At 40.2% G+C, this 9404-nt stretch overlaps 1 long non-coding RNA gene across 1 annotated transcript; it reads left to right on the forward strand.

The window, feature by feature from the left end:
* The first annotated feature begins 2659 nt into the window (after positions 1-2659).
* Positions 2660-9148, forward strand: LOC142829443 (uncharacterized). Its single transcript, XR_012903856.1, has 4 exons — positions 2660-2903; positions 3689-3753; positions 8047-8210; positions 8883-9148. It is a non-coding gene; the product is annotated as an uncharacterized LOC142829443 (long non-coding RNA).
* Positions 9149-9404: the final 256 nt, after the last annotated feature.

The following is a 9404-nucleotide window of genomic DNA, read 5'->3' on the forward strand; positions in this document are numbered from 1 at the left end:
TGGGGGGAGTGTTGAAAGCAGGCTAGAGAACTATCCTTAGGTGGGGGAAGACTCACACAATCCCAGTCAGCCCCAGGTAGCTCTTCTCTGCACAGCAGTCTCTTCTGAAGCTCTGCCTATGGTTCTGTGATTCCCTCAGAGTTCACCCACAGCTGCATGCAGCATCCTGAGAAGCTCTGTGAGCTCTCTGTGCTCAGGAATGTCAAATCAGCAGAGCGGTTCCCCACACTACATTCACTGTGTTCCTTGTGCAAGGCATTTGCTCTTTGTACCCTAAAATGAACAGCATATCAGGATCTTTGAAAGGGGAGGGGCAGATGCAACCAGGGCAGCAAATATCAGAACAGTTAGCAGAGCTCTCACTATAGCCAGTATGGGATAATGTGAAAGCCAGTTCTGTTGACAAGTGTCTACACTGACAATGTCTTTTTAACTTTGCTACAAAAAGCTTCATGCCATTCATTGAGGTGATTTTATTTTGGCAGCCGAACAGCAGAATTTTGCTGCCAAAAGAAATGTTGTAGCATGCACACCTTTGCAGTTTTGTTGGCAAACAGCAGCTTTTACTGACAAAACTTTGTAGTACAGAAAAAGTCTCAGAAGAAAGTGATTACTGAAATATTTCCTAAGACTCTCAAACATTTAGCGCAACCATGAGTCTAATCTGATTTATTGTTTTGAAGAAAGAGGCAAAATTTGTGTTGATGTAGTGTTAACTGAGTTTCTTTGTGAGAGACTTCTTTCATTTGAACTGGAGTGAAATTCTGGGAAAAAATAAGCAAGCTTATATGGATAGGCACTGAACAGCCTACTCATTTTAACCCTGCAAAGTGAAACTGCTGAGGTTCACACAGGAGTCACGTCACAAACCAACCCAGAGGTTAGAAAACAAACAGCTCTGAGTAGAACTCTATGGTGGTTTGACCTCACCCTTTTTTCAAATGACTTTAATCTTAATCATTGTTTTCACAAGTCTCCCAGCCTCCAGCTGCCTAAGGTAAGAGACCAGTAATGTTAGTTTAGTCAATTGATTGAGTTTGCAATGTAACAGCTCCAGGTTCTCTCTCACATCACCCTACACCCACTACTTCACATCAAAGGAACAAATACTCCCTTTCACACCCACCTACTCCATACCCATTAAAAAGCAAGAATGATGGAATTTGTTAGGTGTTGCAATGTGGATTGAATATCCAGAAGTTTGAACAAAAATCCAACATTCATATCTACTCTTATTATTCTGATGATGTAACTTCAAAAATATAGAATACTGCAATAACACTATTTTGTTTAGGTAGTAAGAAGAAAATAATTGCTTTTGTGTTTAGAAAAAATATCTGCCACAAAGCTTTTAGTATCTACAATAATTTGCTTCAATCTTGCAGCTTTTTAAACAACTTTCATCTTTGTTGCCAGCTAATCACAATTCTAGTACTCGAAATGTTATTTTTGAGATGCAAGTAAATAACCATCTAAATCTAGAGAATTAAAAAGAGTTAGAGGACTCTTAATTAGCAAGTTAATACACAAAGGGAATTTAGTTTTTAACCTGTTTATCATATTAAATCTGTTGTCAGAACACATTTATGTAGTCAGAGATAAACAATAGTCATGATGCACACTTCTAAGCAATACTGGTGTTTTTCCTCTTTCTGTACATATAGAAATGCTGTTTAGTGTCAATGTTAATAACATTTAATCTCCATGCCTACAGAGAGGATGCTAACAATCTACTAAGTGTCTATTTTATATATGAAGAGAAATATCCACTCTGAAGGATAGTTTGTGACCTCATCTAGCAGATGATAGTTGCTAACATTTCACAGGATTTTAGTTGCAGGATTTTCACAGAATCAACCTACCATGTAGTACCCCTTTTGGTCATAAATAATGCAGCAGCTGCAAGTAATCCCCCATCTTAATATACTCTCATCTCCAGGATTTTCTTTCTCCCAGGGATTCAGATGGCCTAGCCAACCTGCTATATCATGCAAACTTTGATCCCATTTTTGAGGTAACAAAAGTTCCTCACAAATATTTCCTTCTGATCCATTTGTGGTCCTTTTCAACCCACTCTCCACCCTCAGTTTCCAGCCCCTTTTGGGTTACATTTAAGTCCTTCCTAACTCTAAGACACAACTCTAACTCTCAGGCACCTTCTCTGGAGTTTCCACACAGTCTTCAGTCCTTTGGTCTACCTTTCAGTGTTCCTGAGATAAGGCACTAAGTAACCTTCACTAGAGACCTCCAAAGCCAACATTCTACTTCCAAACTGACATTATTTCATTCCTTTTATGAAACTCAGGTGTTTAATCCTGTTGCCTGACCCCAATTAGATCAGCCTCATTAAGTTGGAGGCCATTAATTATTGAAGAGGGCTAACTTAATAGGACTGGCTAGCCCTGGACATTCTGGTTCTTTAAGACAGCTTGTCACGAGAATAATAGGATACACACCCTACTGCTTGATAAGGGTCTGATTATATCAAGCAATAGGAACTTGTACTAATTCATATTTCACCAGTTAATTATTTTGGAGCCAAAGTATCCAGTCTATAATTTAATAATGACCGTTTTAAATATGAGCTCATTACAGACCCCTCACCCAGGCTTTTCATGCAGGGCAGCAGTGGGGCAGCTGGGGAGCCCTATCTCCTGGAAGCCCCATCAGGGTGGGGTAGCAGTGGGGCAGCTGCAGAGCCCCATACCCAGGGAGGGGCAGAAGTGGGGCAACAGAATCTGGGAAGTTCCGTCCCAAGAGAGTCAGCTGGAGACATTGTACAGAAGCCCTGGCCCTAAACAGTGGGGCTGGAGTGGAGCCAGCCAGAGAAGAAAGGGCAGTGTCCTGGGAGGCTGGTGGCAGGGAACCTCCCATGTTCCAGCAAATTCCCTCCTTTGGGATAGGTGAGGTCCCAAGGGTGCTGGACCAGAGAGGTCCAATCTGTAAATAGTGATTTTTAAATTGGAAAAAAAATCCTTGCTATTTTTTGTTCCAGAGTATCTCAAAAACAGTCTTATCTATAATGTTCAGAATAGCCTCATTAGTTAAATTTTAGTGAGTATTTGTGTCTAAAGATGTTTTCATAGGCCCAAATGGCTCCACTTGGTATAGAAATGTTACAGTTATGCAAGGCTACATATTTTAGAGTGTGGAGTTCATGATATCTCATGGCTGTGGTTTTTCCAGAGAAATCATTAGGGAGCAGAGCTGATAGGAAAAAAAACTTTTTGATAGAAAAACCCCAGTGTAATTTCCATATAAAGCAAAATCCTCTGCAGGAAAATTACAAATTTTCTTCCACCCCATAGAGAGAACTGAAAATAAATAATCTGGTTTGGGTCAAGTAAGCATTAATCTTTGTTAACCAGAGCTGCCATGCTGTCTCATGGGAGCTGTAGTTCAGGTTTCTGGTGACCCTATTGTCCACTGTATGCCAGGTTCCCTAATGGAGTATATCTCCCATGATGTAGCAGCACAGTCTCCTTTCTTGCTGAACCACTATGGTGGTTGAACTACTCTGGTTTATCATGGGAGTCTCACGATTGGGACACAAGAGGTTCAACACATTGACGTAGAAATGTGATCAGAGAGTGTGTGCGGCCCCTACTAGATGAAGGAGGTAACCTAGTGACAGATGATGTGGGGAAAGCTGAAATACTCAATGCTTTCTTTGCCTCTGTATTCACAGACAAGGTGGGCTCCTGGACTAATGCGCTAAGTGACGCAAGATGGGATGAAGACAGACAGCCCTGGGTGAGTAAAGAACAGGTTAGGAACTATTTAGAAAAGCTAAATGTACACAAATCTATGGGTCCAGACTTAATGCATCCGAGGGTACTGAGGGAGTTGGCAAATGTCATTGAGGAGCCTTTGGCCATTATCTTTGAAAAGTTGTGGAGATCGGGAGAGATCCTAGATGATTGGAAAAAGGCAAATGTAGTGCCCATCTTCAAAAAAGGGAAGAAGGATGATCCAGGGAACTATAGGCCGGTCAGTCTTACCTCGGTTCCAGGAAAAATCATGGAAGGGATCCTTAAGGAATCCATTTTGAGGCACTTGGAAGAGAGGAAAGTGATTAGGAATAGTCAGCATGATTCACAAAGGAAAAGTTGTGCCTGACCAATCTGATTAGCTTCTATGATGAGGTTAAAAAAAAATATAATGAAGATTGCCTATCTCCTAGAACTGGAAGGGACCTTGAAATGTCATTGAGTCCAGTCCCCTACCTTCATAGCAGGACAAAATACCATCCCTGACAAATTTTTGCCCCAAATGACCTCCACAAGGATTGAACTCATAACCCCTGGTTTAGCAGGTTAATGCTCAAACCACTGAGCTATCCCTTCCCCACCAGTTCTATTGACATGGGAAAGTCAGTGGATGTGATATACCTTGACTTTAGCCAGGCTTTTGATACGGTCTCCCACAATATACTTGCCAGCAAGTTAAGGGAATGTGGATTGGATAAATGGACAGTAAGATGGATAGAAAAATGGCTAGAAGGCCGGCCCAGCGGGTAGTGATCAATGGCTCGATGGCAGGATGGCAGTCAGTTTCTAGCGGAGTGCCTCAAGGTTCGGTTCTAGGACCAGTTTTGTTCAATATCATTATTAATGACCTGGATGAGGGGATGGATTGCACCCTCAGCAAGTTTGCAGATGACACTAAGCTAGGGAGAGAGGTAGATACATTTGAGGGCAGGGATAGGGTCCAGAGTGACTTAGACACATTGGAGGACTGGGCCACAAGAAATCTGATGAGGTTCAACAAGGACAAGTGCAGAGTTCTGCACTTGGGACGGAAGAATCCCAAGCATTGTTACAGGCTGGGACCAACCAGCTAAGTAGTAGTTCTGCAGAAAAGGACCTGGAGATTACAGTGGATGAGAAGATGGATATGAGTCAACAGTGTGCCCTTGTAGCCAAGAAGGCTAATGGCATATTAGGTTGCATTAAGAGGAGCATTGCCAGCAGATCCAGAGATGTCATTATTCCCCTTTATTCGGCTCTGGTGAGGCCACATCTGGAGTATTGTGTCCAGTTCTGGGCCCCCCCACTACAAAAAGGATGTGGACACATTGGAGAGGGTCCAGCAGAGGGCAATCAAAATGGTTAGGGGGCTGGAGCATATGACCTACAAAGACAGGCTGAGGGAGTTGGGTCTGTTTAGTCTGCAGAAGCAAAGAGTGAGGGGGGATTTGATAGCAGCCTTCAACTTCCTGAAGGGAGGTTCCAAAGAGGATGGAGAAAGGCTGTTCTCAGTAGTGACAGATGGCAGAACAAGGAGCAATGGTCTCAAGTTGTGGCGGGAGAGGTCCAAGTTGGATATTAGGAAAAACTATTTCACTAGGAGGGTAGTGAAGCACTGGAATGGGTTACCTAGGGAAGTAGTGGAGTCTCCATCCCTAGAGGTGTTTGTCTTGGCTTGACAAAGCCCTGGTCGGGTTGATTTAGTTGGGATTGGTCCTGCCTAGAGCAGGGGGCTGGACTTGATGACCTTCTGAGGTCTCTTCCAGCTCTATGATTCTATGATTCTATGTTTGATCTGATAAAAAAAATATTGAAATGAAACAATTTGATAGTTCCAAATCAATTTTCTCTGATTTATCCATTTAGTGAAAAAAAAATTATATTTTGGCCTCAAATAAATTTTTGAAATATCATAATTTCATTTAGTATGGATACTGAGACTTCTAATCATCTCTACAAAATATTTATTATCAAGTCCTTTCTACATATAAAAACCTTTTGCTGTTTTTTGTAAACACGTATTTCTCTCAAACGGAATATCAATGAGCTACAATAAGGATTTGCTCAGTCTTAAAAATTGCATATATTTACAGGTGTTGCCATGGTAGCTGTTTGTTTGGTTTTGGTTTTTATCTGCTCTCATTGTCTACATAATAATTCCATGGTAAAAAGCTCTCCCAGACTGAAGCCAGATTGAATCTCCAACTGCCCTGTTAGGACAGATTTACTACCCTTGCAGCACTAGTGGCAAGTATTTTAGGGGAAAGATTTTTTTTTCAATATGTAATAATAAAAAATTATGCTTTGAAACTAATGCTAATAAGCCAAAAAAATACCCAGAGCACTATAGGTTTCCGAAATCTGAGTTTAAGCCTGTGAATTGAAGGTAGAACGGTTTGTACTACAAGTTATTACAAAACCACACACAGAAGTTTCTCATAACTTGCTGAGTCCTGCATGGTTTCTCTTTCCGTAGGTATAATTTTAATCCCTTCACCACTGCTAGCATGTACATATGTCCTGGTATTAGTTTTTCATATAATGTTGATTCAAATTAGATGAATACTTGAACAAAGGGAGAAGGTACATCAATCACACTTGGAGATGTTAATCTAGGATTAAAATATCTTGATAAGTACGAATGCCACTAAGATCCACTATATTGTATCTATGTAATGTTTGCCCCTTTAGGAGATATGTTGTAACATTTACACCATAAAGCATGTTTTATTTCTTGCCATGCTATAGTTTACGAGTGCCATCCTTTAAGATCAAACAACAGTTACTTACTCTAAGTGGATTAAAGTTTAAATTGTTTCAATATGAATGATAAAGGGTTCATTTTCCCCTTCTACAGTGAAATAGTAAAATGCTGGTAAAGGCATAAATTGTATTAAAATGGAACATTCTATGAATAACTTAACTGTATCAGAGGAAGACAAGAATATAGTTTATTCATTTTCTCATTCACTTCCAAAATCTGTGAACTATAGACCCCATCAAGAAGTTCAAGATATATTAAGAAAATGAACTGCTATTAGATTAACAATTAATCAGCATGAGTTTGGCATTCTGTTAGCTACCCAATCGTAACATGCCAGTTTTCAGATACAGAAAACATTGTGACATTCAGCCTCTTTATTTATGTGTTCTCATCACAATTTACTGTAAGAGTATCAACCTGCTGGCCTGTGGGACATTACAAAATGAGCACATCCCCAATCTAGCCTGCCAAATATTTGAAAAAGTTATTTAATCAGGTCTGCACAGTTGTTGGCCTGGAGGGGGGAAATGGGGGCCAGTCACTGTGTGGACACTCATCCATACACATAGCTCCCATGTTTTTTAATTTTTCTCTACTAGAGGGTTTTTTTTTTAATTCTTCCTTAAAAAAGAAGAGAAAAGAAGTCTGGGATTCTCTTTTAATATCATGCACCAACAAACAAGCATAAACTACTAAGTCTGACTGATCATAGTTGAGAGAGGTACATAAGGCATCAGGTAGTGAAGTTCCCAGATCTGTCTTAATTCTAATAACATGGCTGGGGCTTTCCAGAAATAAAAAAGCCTCAATTATCAGGAGGCTTGTGATCAAATCAGAAGCAGGTATCATTGGTACCTATTCAGTTTCATAAAATGACTTCTTAGTTTCACAGCTTATACCTATGGATGGGATAGCTCGCTCTGCACAATCTCCTCTGGGCTACAGGGATATGCTAGCAGCAGCATGGAGATAGCACAGGAAGCTACTTTAGCCCTGCTTTACTACAAGTGGTGGTAGTGGGGCCCCCAAGGGGGTTTAATGTAAATTGAGTTCAAGACCCCTGTTTTACAGCCAAAGCAGGGTTAGGCCTACTTGGTGATGGGACAGAGACCTACAAGGAAATTCTGAAGCACAACTACTACTTTCTTTAATAACTTGAAGTGGCCCTCTACCCTGATTGAGTATTAAGCCAAAAACCTGGATTCTGTTTGAATGGGATGTCACTCATTTTATTTCCAAAGTTGCTTAAATCTCACACAGATTTGGTGTTCCCTCACTTTAACGTTTGAAATTATTTGTGTCAGAAATAAAGAAACATGCCAGTGGGGTTGTAAAAAAATGTTATTCACACTGAAGGAATTATTTCCTTATTTTGCATTTTTTTCACACATTATGTTGCACATTTGTGAAAGTTGGGAAGTATGTCCACACTGCTGGATCTGCTCATTGTAGATGATGAGACCTAAAGCCAAAACTATCTCCTACTTGTGTTTCCTACATATCACTTAGCACTTTTTCAATGTATTTTTCCAGGGCACAAGCAGATACAATAAGGAATGCTTCCAGACAGAACAAAGACTGAATGATGAGTAGTCGACAGAACAGATTACAATAAAGAGAAACACTCTGTCTAGAACATATGGTCATTAAGCTGGAAATCTTCAAAGAAAAAGTGAATTTTTAAATGTGTTGAAAAGGTAAGAAAGAGAGGCAAAGAAGGGAGTTTGATTCTAAGAGGTCTACAGAGTGATAACAGTAGGAAAAAATAATGTGGTCTATGTTGGAAATCAAATGGTTTAGCCAAATATAGTCTTCATTCTATGGGAATCTGCTGTCCAAAGCTGGAGTAAAAAGATGACAGGAGACCAGACTTCAAGATTTGGCCCAGTAATAGGTGCCTCCAAATCAATGTTGGAAGAATTAAGCCAGACACTGAATGGATAATAGTGGGCTGTTCACTGCTAAGAAGCTTCTTTTCTGTGGTACATACAGTGGCCCTAGATGTGCTGAGAATATTCTGTGCTGTGCTTCTGGAGAAGTGCAGCATAGACGACACAGCCAAAGCAAGCAGGAGACAAAGGAGGCTATTCCCAGATTTTTGGCTGGTTTATGAGTTGTTCTAATATAAAGTAGTTTCTCTATAGCTTCTAGCAAGCTATCTACAGCCCACAATAACTAGAAGAAAAAGTGCTCCAATCCTTCCATCTGCTAATCTGGACCAATTTTCTCCCACCCCACCCTACTCTTCCAGCCATTAGGTGAGGGCTATGTGCATGTGAAGGCCTACACTGCCATTACATCCAGTCCTGAACTAAGGAAGTACTCTAAGGACTATTTTTGAAAACTTTCAGGTCTCTTTCTATTTACAGAGTGGTGTGAAGGTGTCTTAGCAGGGCGCAATATAGGCTGCAGTGGCTCTAAACAATAGAGGTCTGTCCCCTTGGCATGATCCTGGAGAGCATATTGTGGAGCATAAGAACAAAATGGATGAACTCCAGGGATGAAGTTCTACATTCAGAGTCTCAGCAATAAGCAAAATCATAAAAGCAAAAATAAATACATTAATAAAATATATTTTAAATATAAAAAGTGAAACTCTGAGAATGACCTAAGGACAGAGGCTTGGAGAATTCTAGTGCTTAAGCTCTCAGTATCATTCCTATTCCAGCCCCATCTGTGGCATTGTACATTTCTAAATAACACCATGTCTGGATGATATATTCATTTTCAGTATGCTGCCTAATAATGTACTCTTGTAATAGAAACAATCTTCTAATTGAGTCAAAAGAGTGCTAAACATTTGGTTCTGCGACAGTCTGGTGAAATCTTAACAAGTGTTAAACATGAAAACAAACACGTCAAGCAATGGCTGCCTGTATTAATAACAGACA

The sequence above is a fragment of the Pelodiscus sinensis genome, chromosome 5, assembly GCF_049634645.1.
Source record: "Pelodiscus sinensis isolate JC-2024 chromosome 5, ASM4963464v1, whole genome shotgun sequence".
NCBI lineage: Eukaryota > Metazoa > Chordata > Testudines > Trionychidae > Pelodiscus > Pelodiscus sinensis.